Source organism: Triplophysa rosa, linkage group LG18, assembly GCF_024868665.1.
Source record: "Triplophysa rosa linkage group LG18, Trosa_1v2, whole genome shotgun sequence".
NCBI lineage: Eukaryota > Metazoa > Chordata > Actinopteri > Cypriniformes > Nemacheilidae > Triplophysa > Triplophysa rosa.
The window spans coordinates 3,363,034-3,383,387 of NC_079907.1; the positions used below are offsets into that span (position 1 = coordinate 3,363,034).

General features: G+C 38.7%; 1 protein-coding gene across 1 annotated transcript in view; it reads right to left on the bottom strand.

Moving 5' to 3' along the window:
* The window catches only part of LOC130569435 (cadherin-12), a 131,373-nt gene extending 111,239 nt beyond the window's left edge, over positions 1–20,134 (bottom strand). The window contains exon 1 of the mRNA XM_057359087.1: positions 19,840–20,134. The gene's annotated coding sequence lies outside the window, so the exon portion shown is untranslated. The remainder of the gene's footprint in view (positions 1–19,839) is intronic.
* Between the last annotated feature and the right edge of the window lie 220 nt (positions 20,135–20,354).

The window sequence follows — 20,354 nt, forward strand, 5'->3', positions numbered from 1 at the left end:
TTAAATGTGATTGAGTTATAAAGTTTTGAATGTTGCTATGTTAATAACTTTAACTTATTGCTTGGTTTAAAGGTCCAGTGTATGAAATGTAGCGCCATCTAGTGCTGAGGTTGCGAATCGCAACCAACGGCTCACTCCACCCCCCTCTTTTTAAAGCACTACTGCGGCTGACGCAAAACTGTCTTCGCGTTTTCGCTTCTTTGCCGAAGGAGATATAGAAATAGCTCATTCTAATAAAAACATAACTCTTCTTTACGTAAGGTCTTTATACACCTCTGAACACATAGTTATGTATATTATATTACTTTTCTGTCAAGAGATAGAAATGACACACAGCACCTTTAAAACTTCTAAAATCAAGTTTTGTCTTTCTTTTTTTCTCTCTTTGTATCGTCCAGGAACTACCTGTCCCTACCAGGGTCTCCACAATCTTCTTAGCTCACTGTGGATCACAAAGATCACCACTTGAGTTCTCTGTCTGCAGGATGCTGTTGAACAGCACACAGACAGTGATGCGGTCAGAGACGTGGCAGTTTAATTACGGCTGTTTCACAAATCAATCACACACAGCGTGTTACAGCAGCCCGGCTCCCTACAGGACTGTCATGTCCACGTGTCTGCTGAGATCTCCTGATTAGCTCTCGGCAGGGAGACGAGTCAAAATCATTCTTTTTAACAGATGCTTTGTGGCGAATGATATTGAACGATGACATTTCTGATGGATTTGAATAACAAAATGATTCCGATTGCTTGGATTTGTTCTGTCACAAGTTATTTAATCATTAGGAGAATTTAAAATCACAGATGTCTTAATAAGACTGAATATGGTGATCATGAATCATTGAGGCAAACACACTGGTTGCGAGTGTATAAACTGAACATTTTGCATAGACTTTATGGGAATTATTCAGCATTTACACTACAGCTGGATAGTTTGAAGAGTCACTTGAGCGAAATGTTTCTCTTGATCCAACAACTCTTTTTGCACAAGTGTACATACAATCTGTTAATATGTATATTCTACTATATACTACCCTGTACAATGTCTCTTATATGTTATTATCCCCCATTTTCTGTAAAATAGTCTTTATTTTATATATGCACAATTTAGAATCTTTTAGACTGTAAATCGTATTATATTGTATTGTCATTGTGTTGAATGTCTGTACTAGAAGCTTCCAACACCAAAGAAAATTCCTTGTGTGTGCAAGCACACTTGGCAATAAAGCTCTTCTGATTCTGATTCTGATTCTTTAGATCTGTCTGAAATAAATTCTGCAGACATACATACACAGTAATTACTGTATATTAGTCGCATAGTAGTTTCTTTCATTATAAATATCAAACTAAGAAAACTAAAGAAAAATGATTTTGAAATGCATGAAATTATAAAGAATAAACAATAGGAGCCCAGCACTGATGGGATTTCTTCTTTAAAAACTGTTAATAACTGTTTAAAAAGTCTTTGAGGATAAGAAAAGCAAATTAAATACCATGAAAACATTTCTGCAAATTTTGTAAAAAGGGTGACTACACATAAGATGATAAGAAAATAACATGGATTGAATATATTTTACATTTTCTTGTGTCAAAACATAATATAGTTGAATTTGTTTTATTCAATAGTTTGAATGAGTTTATTATCACGCTGATGATTAAAAAAATGAAGCAGCTTATGAATAGTGTATGTTTATAAGCCAAAAAATAGTGCAGAAAAGATTAGATAAAATAATTAACTTTGTTGCAATTCGGCATAAACAACGTATAAAAAGATGGTGTATAAAAATTAGGAACATCCTTCGCATCATGTCTACACCACCTTAAAATGTTCCCTTTGTAGGCAGGTTACTGGGTTTTGGGACAGAGTCACTGTATAGTAAACACTACTGAGATGTTTGTGGATCTGCAGGTAGCACCAAACAGCCGTTGTTTTTTAACGGTATAAAAACTTTACGCTGACTCGAGTTCACCATCTATTTCCAGGTTTTGAAGAATAGTTCACACGAGTATGTGACTTCATTTATGTGTTTCTACATTTCCCGTTGGTAATGTATTTTCCTTCGCCCTGTAGGTCACGTTTGATGGAGAGGGAACTGGATGAGATGAGTAATAACCAGCACCTTCCCTTCACCTGCAGAGCATCAGGTCCAGCCTCACCGCCGCCCGTACCCGACACCCCTGACTCCACAGGAAATCAGTCTCTCAGGTTTGGCTGCGAACTCTCGCTATTTCCATTTTTTGTCGTCCTTTTATTTATTCATTTCATATCTTGCAGAGAATTGTGGCGATAAATTACTTACAGGGGCATGTTTCATATCAAAAGGTGACACACATTTGTCACTTCAAGCTAACTAAATGCAAAAGTGCTAAAAATAGTGATCGTGCTTTATCATCGCGGTCTGAAAGAACGAGCGGTTCGCTGGAGTGCAAGACATGCAACTCTAATACGCTTCAAGTAAATATTATACCTTTTTAAAAAACAGAATAAAATAAATTAGGATGTTAAAATTAAAACGACTAAAGATCGAGGTTCTTTTGGCGAGGCATGGCCCCTAAAGCCCATCCCACCAGTGCCAACACTGCACTTCTTTCAGCATGCGTCAGCGTTATGCTGTGATTTATGGCAGCGGAAAGTTTGGCGGCAGCACTCTTGTGATAACATCATGATAGGAACAAATAAAGCTCTCCCTGACCTCAGGTGCGTCTCAGAACAAATTGCTGTCTGCCTGATTTGTTATGCAGGATTCATCATGTTGTCTCTGAATTTGGTTTTGATAAAGAGATGGGGTTATATCTTTGATCTTAATCTCTTCCAAGTCTGTTTGTCCATCAAAGCCTGTCTGACCTTTCCTAAACTAAACTGAATAACTCGTCATTTCATTAACATTTACAACCTGGTCTTTGTTTATAGGGAAGAGTCGGAAACAAAGTGACCTTCTCTGATACTCTTTGGGATCTTTAGACGTCTGCTTACCAGACGTTTGGTAGTTGTGGAGCGTTGTTTTATCGCTAGCTGGGGTTCATGGTTTATACAGACCGGCTGTGTTGGCACAGAAGGGGACGGAGTATTAATCCAAACAGTAAACTGTTTAGTCAAAGTATGATGATGAAATAATGTCCTTTGCTGTCTCTGTAATTTAAAGGGGGGATTTGTTGTAAATCCAACACTTTCCGAATCATGGAACGATTTTAATACTGTGTCTTCTGTCTCTTTAATAATTTGGTTCGTTTTTTTGGATAAGGTAAAGAATCTTGTGTTTTATACTCTTGTCAGGGGATTGTGGGAAATCTGGAAATCTGTGCTTTGGGGCACAGGAAGGTTAATCTGCATTGGCTTCCATGTGTGTCCGAACTGGCCAAGCGTGGAGGGAATGTTCTTTTTTTAACTGTAACACACATCAGTCAATGTCGTTGTTATATTAGCAGAATCTCTATGGTATTTATATTTGCTCTGAAAGTTGCTCAATGGGAGAAAATATATCATCAATATTTTGGGGTTGCCAAATGTGGCGTGATTGACTGTATTTCAATTTGATTTCTTTTACACACCTAGGAAAACCATTTAGTCATTTATGCTGTCAAACATGAATCGGGATGTGTTTCTGGATCAGCATCCCGGTCATGGGACATTGTTCATATCAACCAACCAGGGTTAAGGCTAGGTCAGGGACTACGGCCTAGAAGAACATATCCATCTATTAATAACTGCCTTCTGTTTTTAGATTCAATATTTGTGTTTTTTATTTGTCACATAGACTGAAATATACAAATAAAAATAAAATGAAAAATGAATAGAACTAGAAGGATATTTTACGTGTATAAGTCAGTTTAAGGAGAAGTGACGTTTTTTTCGCTGGTTACAAAAACAGAGTCATGGGAGGAAAATAAGTGGTCAGCATGATTCTTAAAGTTCCAGTGTATGAAATTTAGCGACATCTAGCGGTGGGGTTGCGAATTTCACCCCTCTTGCCTCTAAGCCCGCTGCAGCGTTGTCCAATTTAATACCAGTGTAAAATAACAGATACATTTCGAAAGAATCAATAGGCTTGGAAATTCAGGTGCGATTGCTTTGCCTCTGCCCGTCTGAATAGTTAAACAGTTGCCGGTCGCTAATCTGTGACTTCCTGAGATCTGGCAAATGTCACTGGTATTTACTCTCTCAAAAGAAATCAGACAGAGCAAGGTCTGACCGTGACCCTTCAGGATGAGAACGTGAGGAGGACGGAATGAAAAAGAGAGAGAAATCTCTATGATTGATGAACAAACACAGAGACTGTTTGCACCTCCATTGTGCTCAGGGGAACAGAGAGAGACGGGACAGAATCTGAGCCAAGAGCCCTCAGCCGGCGCTGCAGCGTTCACACTGGTGAGGGAGGAACACAAAGCTTTTTCCTCTTCCAGTGTAACATCCTCTACTTTTCATTTGTTTGCATATGAGACACCAGCACTTGTCTTTTGTTTGCTGACGGTGAATTGGCTGATGTGTGCGGGTAAAACATAGATAAGAACATAGCTAGTGTCAGAGTTTTTATTCCACTATAGGTTTAATTTATACTATTGGCTAAAAGTGATTAAATATTGGTATTGTCCAGGAAAAAAAGCTACAGTTTATTGAACACACGTTTACCTTTTGTGACAACATGCCCCAGTAGTGGAATGACTGAATTAGAATTTCTATTTATATATAAAATATAAAAGTTATAGAAATATAAAATATATAGATCTTATCTAAAAATATTTAAAACATATAAAACATAGACCTGTAAAATATATTTAATATAAAAGCTTAAATGTTGTGCATTTGTTGTGTATATTTTTTTTACCAAACTATGAAATATTACTGAAATATTATTCATATTTTATTCATTAAGTTGGGCCAGATCGAAAAAGAACACTATTTTTCACCAAACTACTTGAAATATTATTATTATTATTATTATTATTATCAGACCAGATAAAAACAGAAAGCTTTTAGTACCTTAGTATAGAAGTTGGTAAAGCTAAAATGTAGGCAATATGTGAATACAGGATTATATTGGTTTCTGTAATGTTTTTTTTTTGGCGAGTATATTTACATTTATTTATTTGGCAGACACTTTTATACAGTATATATAACATTTTGTCAACACACTATATAATTCGGATATTTCCATTTGTGCTCATTCCTTACCGAAAATTCTCATGAATTTCACATGATTTCATGGGTTTCGCATAGGACTTTCACGTAAGATTCTTCCGAAACCACGTTTCACGTGTGACAGCATATGTGACATTTGTGTGGCTTTTCTTGTAGGGTGTAGTTTTGTGGGTTTTATTATTTCTTCACACGTTTTGTAATGAAGTCAAACGTCTTTGTACATATGTATTTTACATTTGTTCTATTTGATCAAATAGATTTAAGCAAAATATCGGTATGAAATTCAGTATAAATTTCAGTTTCATTCTACGTCGGGAAAGTTTTACATACAGTACATGTAGAAATTACATTACCATATAGCCTCCGAGTTATATATGTACAGTATATATACATTCTGTTAAATTTCCTTTGAAATCTTCGAGCCGTTGGACTTGGAAATGACTTAATCAGGGGAAACCCCATTTCCTCCTAATGAAACGAAGATAAGGTTTGGTATGCATGGATATAACCTCCAATTTTATGTGACACTCAGCAGCGGATGAAATATTAATATCAAATAAGCAGGAACTGGGTCTGGTGAAACGCAGAATTTGACAGTAATACTTACTCGCACTGACAGTCTGTGTTCAAATGAAACATTTTCAGTCAGAGACTTTACTTTGACCTTAGTCGTGTTTGAACAGTCCGGACAGTTTTAATAATGTTAGTTTTAGTCATATGGGTGGTTACGGTGATAGGCACATTTTCAATAAGGTGAATCTTTTATGTGTTTTCAGGTAAAACCCAAAGAAGAATAAGCTGCCAAGGATGAATTCTTCTTTAAATAGTCTATTAGGTCGTAAAATGGTTCTTTCATTGTAGTTATTTGCTATTACAAGATTCTAAATGCAGTCACAAAAACGACATACCTATAAAATCTCAAACACTGTATCTTCTCCCCGTAGTCATTACACTCAATTTCAACTTCCATTTCATAAGATCAGACATCATTTCTGACTGCTCCGCTAGCTGAAGGGTTATTCTTGACGGACAAGATAACACAGATTGTGTGGTGGCATTTAGTGCTGTCGCTCAAAATCATCTCTCTTAATACTGTTAACCGTCTTCCATGTTCCAAGATCGAATAGCATTGCACTAGCATTGTCAAGGTCATGGGTTCGAATTAGGGAACACTGTGAATGTGCTGTCATTCACTTGATGTGTGTCTTCTACTCTTCAGTCAGTTATAAGGATATATCGGAAGCTTAAATGGTAGAGCTCATGCGAGCCAGAGCTACGATTATTGTATCAGAATCATGTCTGTATGTTTTGACACTGACTGTACATGTATTCTATGTTGACAACATGCAGGTGTGGATGATATTGATGGGACTCCTGAATGGAGCATCTCTGGTGCTTTGAAGTTGCTTCATTGATTTTATGCAGACGTTGTTGTGGCTGTCTTTCTCTGTATTCTTTCTCCTATCCTTCATCCTCGTCACCTCTTTTCTCTAGGGCTGAAGCTGGCAGCTTTTTGAAATACACTATTTTTAGAAGACTGTTTTTTCAGTTCTTTTCAGAACATTCATGGAATATTGCAAATTGAAGTTTGCATAATGTACTCTGTACAATGTGTATAAGTTTATGCTATAAAGTAATATAAATGAACGCTTGAACCCCCTTGAAATCAGCAGAATGGATTAATGAACCTGTTAACTGGTAACAGGTGATGAGAAACAAACATTCTCGCCTCTCAAAATAGTAATTTGTTACTGTAAATTAATTTCATTGAAGTTTTTTTTTGTATAGCATGGCTTCTGTTGCAAAGATTAAATTATGGGTGATTTTAGGGAAGTCACAAAATACGGCATCGACAATAACCATGATATTAAAAACATGAATAGCGATATTTGTTTAACTTCACATATATAATATCATAAATAATTAAGCACCTGTTTAAACTTATTTAAGTGTCATTTGGCCAAATAAAGAAAACACACACACACACACACCTACACGCACACAAAATGACATGTAAAAAATGAATTTAAAACCATTATTTAATTGATAAAAATAAATATTGTGATAATGTTGTTATAGTGAAACATTTTATGTGTAGTAAAAATATAAAATCATGTCAGTCCTAGTTCATGTAAAACATTTTTATTTAAAGCCACAATATGGAATAATTTTGTTATGAAATATCCAAAAATCACTTGCACAGTGTGATATATTTCATGCAGTTGTGTACTTACATTATCCCAAATGTTCACAAGAATGTGCAAATCCAGAGAAATTCCTATTTAAAATAATGGCCCGTCCCTTGACTCCCTTGTATCTTGTTGCATATCAGTGACTTAATATCCGCTGCTCCGCACTACTCGGCAACACGCAAATGCGGAAGTGGTTATACAGCATCTGGGACGCAGCATCTGTTGTTCTGTTATTATGGATCACGATTATTCTTTGGCGAGTAAAGGAAACCCAAAAAAGCTTAAACGTAGGCCAAATGAGGCAAGCAGGTTTATGGACAAACTAAGAGATAAAACAAGAATTAATATCGGCGTGTTCTAAATGGAGAGAGCTTCGTTACCAACTTGGACTCGACAGAGACTCTGCTCTCGCATGTGTTTTTTAATAGACAGGAAGCAATTTTTTTTACTGTACACTAAATACTCATGCACAGATTATTTGAACAGTTATGAATGCAGTTACCCTATGAAATACAGTATATGTCGTACAAAAACATGCAGCCAGTAACGTTACTTGTAAATACTGTTTGTTCGTTCAAATTTACTTTTTATACGACGACTGTATGACTGTTTTAAACAGGTAAAACTGTGTAGCATTACGCTACCAAATCAATTGAAGTCCAATATCAGTCGCGGGCTAACGTAGCATTACATTCCACGTTTCTTGCATGCTAATTCATTTCGATGACTTAAAATAAAATTTATTTATTACCTCGTCCGTGAACATTATGGGCGATCTCCATACGCCTCTGGATGGTTAAAACGACATGTCCCATAATTCCACTCTCCTACATAACGTCATTTAGCTTCGCCTTTTGTTGTTGTTTCGAAAGTGCGCCATCTAGCGGTCCAAATATTCCATATTGTGGCTTTAATCCAAGTAATCGCTCTTATTTATTGACACACGTTATGCAGAATATAGCCGTAAAATATAAGTAATCATGCATGGGTTTTTCTTGATAGAAAAGAGTAGCATCACTGATGGAATTTCTCAGTGGCTAATCGACAATTACATTTTATCGATTAATTATTACAGCCTTAAACTTTCTAATAGTTTTACTTTCTAATAGTTTCTAATTATTTTACTTTTCCTATCTTTTACCACATTTTAATCAATTTTACAAACTTTTAATCATCCTTTCACAACCTTTCCGCCACGATAACCCATCCGCCATCCTTCAAAAGAGTGAGTGAGTGAGTGAGCGAGCGAGCGAGCAAAAGAGAGAGAGTGAGAATAATAAGGCTTGGGGAAAATAGTCATCTCTGAAGGCCATTAGTTCCCCCCACACCACTCCAGCACTGTCTGTAAACTAATACTAATTCACCTGGTTGACAGGAAATCTTTCCCCTGGTGCCAATGGGGGATGGCTCGGTTATGCTTTAGGTTACAAAGCCCCGGAGGAACCATTGGTTCTGCAGGCCTCCTCCAGCATTCCCCTGACGTGTGAGGGGAAAGCAGAGAGAAAGAGAAAGAGAGATTTGTAGAACAAATGTCTTTCTGTCTGTAGGGGTATATACCACAGAAAGTTAAAGTTGTTTTTCCTAAGACCAAAACAGCCTTGGGCAGCATACCTATGGACCGCCCACAAAAATGGCAAGCCGTGATCTGATTGGCTGTCTTAAAAACAATTCTGGGAGTCAGCACTGCTTTTTATCTTATTAGTAAGGGCTGTGACGATTAATCGTGCGATTCCTATGCTCAGTTTCTCAATGAATTACGGTTAAATGCTGCCACATCCGAATGCCAGAGGGCGCTCTCGTGCAGAAACTCCAAATAAGCGCTGCAGGCCCACAGAAGTAAACAAAACCTCTACATATTTTTTTGTTTTATTGTATGGCATAAAACACACCAATTATAACCGGCTTGTGATTTTTTGAAGCCTTACTGTGTCTTAAAAACGGTGGTTGCTAACAAGCTGCTCAAAGTGACTACTTCCTTTGGCGAGGACGTTAGACGTCATCGTGCATATAAAGCTCACAAATAATGCAACATGGGCACAAATCTCTTAAAACATAGATGACGATTCATTCACGGAGTAATTACTTACCAGGGAACACATTTTTAATAAAGTTTGTTCGTTTTTATTGTAGGGGGGATTATGACATCGGCATGCCTGAAGTATGCATTTAACTTTATTTTTTATATTTTCAATGTGCAATGTGTAGAGTCATAATTAATTGACGATGCTTTGAAGTGACGCTAAAGAGATCGAGGATATGCCATTTCACTTATTACTAATGACGTAGAGCGAGGACACGTGGACACACGACCGCTGAAGCACATATTGAGAAACGGCCGTAGTTCCAGGAAATGCCAAAGGGCATATTTTTTCGCTGTTCTTCAAACCTTTTCAGGTTTTTTATAATAATAAAGTATATTTATAAGGATGATGTTTGTCAAGTGTTGCTTTTTCAAATGCACGTTGATGTACGTAGTGATTTTAGATCGAGCAGTACTTCCTACTGATCAAAGAGCCGTAGTTCACAGAAGAGCTGTGCATAAAACACAGAATCGAAGCCTTTGCGATTTCAGAATCGTCCTATACAGGTATAATTCTTGTGAATTAGATTTGCTAAGGTCTGAGGTTTGTGGCATCAATATTGCCAAGATATTAAGAGTTATGCTTGGCCAATTTGTCCTTAACCACATAAGAATATATAACTATGTTCTGATCTGCTCTCAGGTATATTTACAATGTATATATTTTTTGCGCAAAAAAGCAAAGTTTAAGTGAGTAAAAGGCCCATTTTAAGCTTGAACAGGTGCAGTTTGGACTAGACTTCAGGCTAATAGAGATTACATGGACACATACGCATTTACAAGAGGAGCTGAATTTATTAAATTCACACAAACGCATACATACGCTCATCATATGTGTGCCACGCTCATGTCCAGCTCGATTCAAAGCCGTATCTCTTGCATTATTGCATTTCCATACAACGACCTCTACATCAACACACATGAGTGATTTTCTGTCCTCTGCTGGGTTTGCAGGGTTTTTATGCGTTACTGTTGTGGGACTTCAACCAGTTCCTCTATGACTGCATGTTGACACAGATTTTCACTCCTTCTCAGGGAAATCCATGAATATATTCAAATGTTCCTCCCCCAGCCCATCAAATATCCGAACTGCGCTGTCCTTTGACAGACATTCATACACCACACAGAACAATTACACCTCATACAATTTCAATGTGATGGAGTGGAAGAGAGAATGATAGTGGACTGAGCTGGTGGAGAATGCCACTGCATAGGGAACGGTCTTATAGAGGATAGAGAAGGGCTTATACAGGAGATATGAGGGTGTAGCGTGTGATAGAAGCACAGAAAAGCTCACTGTGGCACAGAATATTAAATGTAGACATATAGAAATGCAAACGATCGAGGCTGCACCATATATTGTATTGAAATTGATGAAATATCACAAATGTGAATATTGCAATATGAGAATCACAATGGTTTGCAATAACTAAATGATTTCAATACTTGATGCACGTAGTCATAGTTGTAGGTCGATGCAGAGAGACTTGCATGTGAACGTTTGTGCCTGTGTGTGCAATATGAATTTTGTTTGTATCATTTTTTAAGAAAAATGTAGTTCAGATTGATTTTACAAACTTAAAGTATAATCATATTTAGTGTCGTTTATTGCATAATCAAGCAGGTTATTGCACATTTTTCTGCAGTATCGTTTAGCTCTACTAATGATGCAGAAGTATAACGTGAAATGACACTAGCATGACACTTGTATTTAATGATGTATTTGATTTATTTATGATTAAAACTGAATAATTTGTGGTAAGTAATGTAGGGCGGGATTTATATTGATCGGTTTGGAGCAGCGTTGGATTAAAACCTCTTTTTTAGCATTGTGACCGGAGATCGGTAAAGCAATATCACATAAGAGCGGACACTTTTTTGGTAACTTTTAGAGAACCAACTTTATTTCAAAAGTTTCTTAAATTGATTGTAGTTTACTTCCTTCAAATGATGAATTCGCTTGTAGCTTGACAAGCTTCAGTTTCAAAACTGCTTTCGCAACAGTGATCAAGATCAATATGACTTTTTCCCACCTGCATTAGCAGCAAACTCATTTCAGAAGCACAGAAGGCTATTACGTTTTGATAAAAGTTTCTGAAAACAAACCAACAAAAAGATAATAATAATGCTTTCTTTAACACGTACTGATGAATTATTGACAATAAAACTGTTTAAATTTAAGAACAATTATAGCTTAATTTAGATGTTATGTTGTCCTTTCAAACAGAGGAAATGTTTGTTACATTGTTCTGTGACATTGTGTGTGTGTTTGTCTTCTATCTTCCTTTATTCCTTTTTCAAACCACATTTGCGTTGATAAGGAATTTCTCTCTCTCTCTTACTCCTACTTTTATTTTCTTTGTCTCAACGTAATAACTTCAGTTTTCTATTGTCTGCATATTGAAGAAAAAGCCACGAAAGAGAAAGACTTCTCTGAAAGAAGTTGGCCGTGGCTGAGAACGCGGAGGCCCAGCTGAGTTGATCCGAGTCGAGGGTTTGTTTCTGGTATTACGCATCAAGAGAACGGAGTTCTAGTTAGTATGTAGATTTGTTGAAGCATCGCCGTTCATACTACCGCCTTGTACTGTGTGTACGTGCAGCTGCACAAAACGAGCGGAGCGTGTGGAGACAAATCAATATAAACGATGGGGAGAAGTGGCTATCATTCAGAGGGAAACAGGTGCAATATCGCTCTCAGATAGGAGCCCATCCATCACAGCCAGACTTTAATTTGTGGTGTTTAGACCCCCTTCTGCTGATTGTCTCACAGTGTGTGTGTGTGTGTGTGTGTGTGTGTGTAGGGGTGGCAGGTGGAAGGTGATGGTGGGGGGTTACATGTTCAAAATAAAGAAGAAGAGCTTCAGATGCTAGAGAAACTGAGGTCTGACATGGAGAAATAACAAAAGTAACAAAAAAGTTTTTTTTACAGTACAGGAGTGACAGGAAATGTTGCAAATATATCTACAATAGTACTTTCTATATAGGTAGCTGTTCTATATGGGTAGGTGTCTTCTATAGTAATTCATAAATGACTTAAAAATTGTGTTTTTCTTACATGAACAAGCAATGAACAATACTTCTACAGCATTTATTCATCTTTGTTCATTATAATTTCAGTATTCACTAATACATTTTCAAAATCACAGGTTAACAGTAGTTTATGCACACATGAACATTTGTGTTGGCATGAACTAACATTAAAGTGATAGTTCACCCAAAAATGAAGATTCTGTCATTATTTACTCACCCTCCTGTCATTTCAAACCTGTACGACTGTCTTCCGCAGAACACAAAAGAAGATATTTTTAAGAAAGTTGGTTACCGAACACTGCCGGCACTCATTCGCTTCTATTGTACGGACACAAAACAAATGCAAGTGAATGGGTGCCGGTGAACGACATTCTTCAAAATATCTTGTTTTGTGTTCCGCAGAAGAAAGAAAGCCAAACCGGTTAAAAATGGCACGAGTGTGAGTAAATGATGGCAGAATTTTTATTTTTGGGTGAACTGTCACTTTAACAAGAATTAATGTGTGCTGAAAATGATATTGTTCATTGTTAGTTCATGTTGGCTAATGCATTTACTACTGTTAACAAATACAACCTTATTATAAAGTGTTGCCAAGTATTTTTATCAGTATTGAATGGATCATTTTTCTCTCGTTTTTTCATTGAGCTTGTTGCAGTGCTTTATGGGATTGGCTTCTCTGTGAATGACGCAGACAATGCTTTACAATTCGGCCACAATTCAGTCACGCTGCCCACCTTTTGGAAAAGCTTTTCTTGACTACACCTACGCGCGACACTGGGTTTTGGAATCGGGTCAGTGAAAGTTGTTGCCTCAACCTTGAATCTTCTCAAAATGATTTTTATTTTCTTACTCTTTCCCCCCGCTGTTGAATAGATCACGCATTGAACTCACTGTACTGTACCGAAGCGTCGGGTACATCTGTAACCGTACCAAGGTGACATCTCAATTGTGTGCGAGTAGACGCGTGCGGGCAGCCCCCCGTGTGATAAAGCGCTTTGAGATGAGTCCTTTTATTGAAGCTTTATACTACATACAGTATGACCTAAGGTGAAGAGAGTCCAAATAATTTCAATTATTGATCGGCACAGGAGTGTTGGAGGCAGCGAGTATGGATGGCAGGCATATCCGGATGAGCAATTTGGTTGCATCTCTGGCTCTGGATGAAAATGATAATGGATACTGAGACGTGCACACACATGCACAAACACACGTCAGTTCGATACCGTAAGCTATCACAGACACCAGGGCGGGTGAGAGTTGCTCTGGCCTTCCATTAAAATGACATGGGTAGAGGGAAAAGAAAATATGAAGGAAGAGTTTGAGAGAGAGATAACGAGGGCCGTAGCTCAGAAAGAGAAAAGAACCGAGATGAACTGAACTCTCTCTGGCCCTGTTGACTTCACATTAGACGGGTTAACGGGCCTGTCGCTGCACCTCTGCCGTCCATCCGGTCTGCGGGATATCTGAAGCCCCTCGTCAATCACACGATAAGTAGACAGGATTACGGCGGATCTTCCCCGCATCATGGGTCTTACCGCACCGTTACGGAGGATGTCCTATTTTGTACCGCCCAGTCATTCGCTCCACAAAACTCGAGCATTGCATCAGCAATGGCTTCCTTTAAAGAGAGAGCTCATTCAGCTTTAAGAGAGAAGCAGATAAGCAGCTCGGGTCTGTTTGAATGAAAAGGGCCATTGGGAGGTTAAAATGTGGAACTAGATGCTTTGCAGCGTCGAGGAGATGTGGAGTGCTGAGATTTCTCTAAAGGGCATTTATGACAGGGATGTGAAGCATGTCTGGATTAAATATAGCCGTGTCTGTTTAAAACATAAAATTGCAGGTTACTTTACGTACTTATCTTTGACGTCAAACTAACTTTTATAGCAAAATCGTACCAGATCAACATATAAATAAGTTTACTGTTGCAAAATGGCGGAACACTCTCAAAAATAAAGGTGCTTCACGATGGCCATTGAAGAACCTTTTTTGTCTAAATGGTTCCATAAAGAACCTTTAACATCCGAAGAACCTTTCTGTTTCACAAAAGGTTATTTATTGCAACAAAGTTTTTTTTAGATTATAAAAAAGTAAGGAAGAGATGGTTCTTTAAAGAACCTTTGACCGAATGGTTCTTTGTGAAACCAAAAGCGGTTATTCTATGGCATCGCTGTGAAGAACCTCTTAAGTGTATTGTATGGGGTCTAAATGGTTCCATAAACAACCGTTCTGTTCTGTTTCACAGAAAAGTTCTTTGTGGCGATCAAAAGTTCTTCAGATTATAAAAATGTAAGAAAGAGATGGTTCTTTAAAGAGCCTTTGAGTGAATGGTTCTTTGTGGAACCAAAAATGGTTCTTCCATTGCATGGCTTTTTAAACGCCATCATTTTCAACTGTGTACTTGCTCAAGTAGTCTCCACTTGTAGTGTTTTTGTGAGGTTTATTGCAGATATAATTACTGCAGTAATTAACTTCCGTGTGAGCATGTTTTAATCTGCCAGCCCATTTGTTTTTATTATTGTCATGTTTGAAATGAGTAACAAAGCCTACAGGTTGCAAGTTTGCTGTAGGGTTAATACGGTTGGCACTGCCATGGCCGTACCCACCATTGAGGTCCCCGAGGTCCAGACCTCGGTAGTTTTGTCGTGAAAAAAATGCCAATTTAGTAGAAAACGCCTAGATAACTGATCTCAGATCTGATCTACCACAGCTGTTTAACTTAGGTTTTAATAAAAACCTAAGTGTCTGCAACTTCTGTAGCTACACAAAAAAGTTAAAGGGACAGTTCACTCAAAAATGGAAATTCTGTTATCACTCTCTTACCTTTATGTAAATGAAAACCCAAATGCATTATGATCTTTATGAAAGACAGGTTGTATTTCAATCTGGTAGTATTTGTATAAAAATATCAATTGACCATGTGTATACTTTCATTACTGATAAACATGGAAAGACAGAGATGGTTTTAGCAATTGTTATGTAATTTGCACTCCAAACGTTTTAAAATGCACATACTGTATGTAGATCAAGAAAGTCTATTTTTTTGTTTGTGACAAATTCAGCTTTTGGACCTCGCTATTTCCAAAATCCTGCGTACGGCCCTGGGCACTACATTGTTCAGTAATATCCTCCTCATAAATATTGCTCTCAAAAACTTTCTGTGCAAACTTTGAAGGCTGGACTGATCTGATCGGAACACAAGATGATGATATTTTGAAGAACGTTGGTAACCAAACATTGTGTGGACGCAAATCCCCTCAAAACATATTTTGTGTTCCACAGAAGAAAGAGTCATGAACGTGGGTGGATAAATGATGAGTTTGTTTGGGTGAACTATCCCTTTAGAAGACTTTATAGCTAAGAACAGAACAACATAATGATCATGATCATTTAGAAACCAACTGTGGTAAAGCATCTTTTGATATTTAGGAGTAATGCAATCTATTATTATTCCTGCATATTAGTTTATTATAGCTGAGCAGTTCCATGTTGTACATATTGTATATTTGGTAGCTAAATATGGTGGTGGGGTCATATGCTCTCATATACTCTTTTTTTAGGTTTATAATGGTTATGGAATACTGGTGATTGGGAATGAGTATGTCAATGTTCTTTATTTCAAAAGACAAAAGAAAATCTTGTTTTTTTTCATAATATGCCTTTTTAGCATTTCATTGTAGAGATAAACAGGTTTTTGTGGGAATAGTATGGCCAGGGGCGGACTTTACCATTAGGCAAATGTAGGCAATTGCCTTGGGCCCCGAGCTATAGAGGCCCCTCAAAAATTCCCCATTAACTTAATTACGTTTCTTTATTTATTGCCAATTTTATAATTCAAAAAATTCTCTAAAACGTCTTTAGAATGTGTCGCAAAGAAGGGACAGTCCCCGCCGGGCACCCTGAACACCGCAATTGGACTATTCCATCACTTCTCTCACTTCGCATGTGCATGATTGCGGAAGTATGGCAACTGAAAATATATCAGTATGTCAACTGTTAGTGACTCTAGTGTACTCGTGTGGTCTCATGTCACCTGATGTCATCATTCTTTTTTCCAATTGAATTTTGATGGGAAGCAGAGAGGGACATGTCAAATCTTGTGCCCTTCCGTTTCAGGGTTCCCATCTGCTTTGAGCTGATTAGACCTCATTTAGCTCCCGCTCAGAGCTGTCTTTCTCTCAGAGCTGTCTGTCTCACAGAGCTCTCTCTCTCAGAGCTAGAGTCTGTCTGTTTTGGCTGTCTCACCCTTTAAAGCTATCCAACCTCAGAGCTGTATATCTTTCAGCACTGTCTGTTTCTCAGAGCTGTCTTACCTCAGAGCTGTCCATCCTTTCTCTCTATCAGATATGTCTCTGCCTTAGTTGTCTTTTAGAACTGTCTCTCCTTCTGAGCTTTCTCCCTTTCTCAACACTGTCTCTCTTTCTGAGATGTCTCTCTCTCTCTCATTCAGTTGTGTCTTATCTTTAGAGCTGTCTCACCCTTTAATGCTGTCTCACCTCGGAGCTGTCTGTCTCTCAGAGTTGTCTCATCCTGATCTGTCTCGCCCTTTATAGCTGTCTCACTTTGGAGATGTCCATCCTTCAGAGCTTTCTTTCTCTCAGAGCGGTTTCATCCTCAGCTGTCTTACCCTTTAAAGCTGTCTCACCTCAGAACTGTATCTCTACCAGATCTGTCTCGCTTCAGAGTTGTCTATTTCTCAGAGCTGTCTCTTAGAACCGTCTCACCCTTTAAAGCTGTCTCACCTCAGTGTTGTCTATCTCTTCAATAGACAACCCGAGCTCTCTCTCTCTTAGTTGTCTCTTAGAACTGTCTATTCTTCTGAGATGTCTCTCTCTCTCAGAGCTGTCTCTGATTCAGTGGTGTCTTATCCTCAGAGCTGTCTCACCCTCAGAACTGTCTCTCTTTCCTAAAGCTGTCTCTACACCTAATTCTGTCTCCCCCTCAAAGCTGACTATCTTTCTAACAGAACCATCAGTCTTTCAGAGCTGTCTCTTTCCCAGAAATGTCTCTCCCCTTATTGCTGATTGTCTCTCTCAGTGATCTCTGTCAGACCTGTCTCTCTTTCATAGTTATTTCTCTCAGAGCTGTCTCACTCTCTCGCTCTCTCTCAGTGCTCTCCGGGCTGTCTCCCTCTTTTGTTACAAACAAGGATTCCTCATTAAACCCAATGCAAGCACATGTGCTTGTTCACTCTAGGGAACTGGACTCTTGTTGGGGCACGGTTTTGTTTTCAACAGCAGCTCAGATCACTAGGAGCAATGAACGGAGTTCTGTTTCTTCCACTGTGTACTCTGATCTCTATCACAAACTCAGGCCCAAGACTCGCCAACTTGAGGTTTCTATGGTGAGTTCAGGGGCGTTCTTTGCATTGTCCCTTCTAGCTGATTTCAGACAGCGATTGAAGCCCACCACTCGTCACTTTTGTAAAAGCCGACCTGATCCTGAAGGAAGATAGGATGCGCTCTGCTTTATCTGTGAGAGAAATTCTGTCCACTGACTGTTCTGCTTTTCTTCTAGAGCATCCCACAAACCCATGCAACCGTTACCAGATGATGAAATCGGCGTTTTACCTCGGGACACTCGCAGCGCTGCGACAGATCAACTGAAAATAGGTGGATGACACAGTTAGGGGTGGACTGATACCGTCTCGTATGCCTGGCGCATCACATGGTCTGTTTTATGAAAGCCAGGGATGAATTTGGATTGATGTCACGGCTCACCTTCTATTGCTTTTAACATTGTTTTTTTTGTGTGGTTTATTCCAGGAATGCTGATAGTAAATTTTACTGTCCAGAAGGGATTATACTACACCTCCTCTGGCACACACAAAAAAACAGCTGGCACGATACGGTAGTAAAAACCACAGAAAGTTATAGATATGTTGCCTCTGGGGGAAAATACAACACCATACCGTGTTTCTAAATTTGGTTGCACTGGCCACCAGTGCGTAGATCTGACAGTTTCAATAGAAAGGCTTTTCAAAACAGATTTCTGAGATGAACAGTCTCTTGTTTTATTCTTGCGGATCTGGACATTTAATATGGAAATGGTTTCATATTATAAATGATAGAAAACAAATAGTAGTTTTGAACTTTATTGCTGGAATTATAGATGAATTTGAGCTTCGTTGATGCTGCTTTCATTATCATTATCACATGTATTTGTTTGTGCAAATGTAGATTTCTGCTTTAAAACAAGAATATAAAAAATACTTTTGTTATACATTAGCCTATTATAAATGTCAAGTTATACATTCCAAGCAATTCTGTAAATCATTCTTGAATTGGTTTATCCAGTTAAGCATGAAATATCTGCCTCATTAGATACAGCCCAACAGGGAACAACATGTGTATGAACCCACCTACTCGTGTTTGTCTTAATGAGCATGTGAGATATACATACCTCAGAAAAATGAAAATATGTGTATAATCTGCTTTACAAATAACCCCTATCACATAGCACCAAGTCTGTAATCTCTAGGACATGTTATTAATATGAGATTATATTAATGTGTACATAAACACCAGACTCCAGTTGAATGTGCATTAGCATCTCTATTTATAGTGTGACAACGATTAAACAGAAACAATAGAGCCCTGTTATGTAAAAATATATTACATGGATTAAATCCCACTGTATTCCATACTCGGCAACAAGCAAGTGTTGTTTCATCAGAGTCACTAAAAGAAACATTTCATTTTCGAAGTGCTTGAGACATATCCAGCACTGCAGGTAATTTGTCTTGTCTACCTGCTCAAATTAAGCACTTGAATCAAGTCCTTGATATCGCATAAACGTCTCTCGCCAGCAGCTTTGAATATTTTGTGCTGGTACAAAACAAAGCATGCACATTTTGTATATGTAAATGCACCTTCTTGGCACTTATAAACGAAGTTCACACGCAGTAAGAGAATGTTTTCACTAGTGCGCAGTATCAGATACGATCTCTGCGAACAAACCTGCATCTCACCTCTGAGGTGCCAGCCAGCAAAACAACCTTTCATCACTTTCCTCAGTGCAAATATTCACAACTCCAAAGCTCTGCTTCTTCAGAACGAGGGCAAAAACTGTTACTTCTAAAGACGCAGGGATTAATCATCTCCACGTTTCCTTCTATGGTGTTGGTGTTACGGTTTACACGGCCGCGCAATTGGGGATAAAACGCTCAACATTTAAGGATGCTTACTGGTCAGTGCATCAGTTGGGGCTTGAGCAAATCCGAAAGCGACCGAGCGCTTACGCCAATCTTCCCTAGAGTTATCAGCGACCGTCTGCGCGCTGCGCGCTCCCCGACAGTCTGTTCATTACTGCCCCGGCGAGAAAGTCCACATCAGCAAAAACAACACAAAAACACTTAGACACGCACAGGCACAGAAGAGATCTGCGTAAGAGAATTGTCCTACCTTGATTCCTTATCCAACGATAGAAAGAGATGGAGGTGCAGATAGAAAGGCTTAAAATGGGTAAAATCCAAACGCTTCCTAAAGTATCTTCCCTCAGCCTGCTCGGTTAACCTTTGCGTTCCTCCTTTAGTTCCTTGTTTTCTCGTTTGTTTTCTGTCTCCGGAGTCTGTGGTTGTTCATCCTGCACTGTACGGAAGCCAGAGCGCAGACAGAGACGCGTGCCGCCGGTGAGAAAAGAGAAAAAGCGGTGTTGATAAAGAGAGAGAGAAGAGGAGAGAGAGAGTACTGAAGTGTGCGTCCCTGCGGTTTTACAATGAACCAGGCAGCGCTTCGTGCCCACTCGCCCTAGCCGCGGCTTCCAATATGAGCCCTCTGCGCAGCGACCCACCGAGCGCACACGCCCACGTGCTGTGTTGTATGTGTCGCGCGCTGTGTGGTCTAGTTTGCCCGCCCACATGGTGCCTGTGTTGCCAGAGAGAGACCGAGGACCTGAGAGACGACCGGCACCCGAGGGA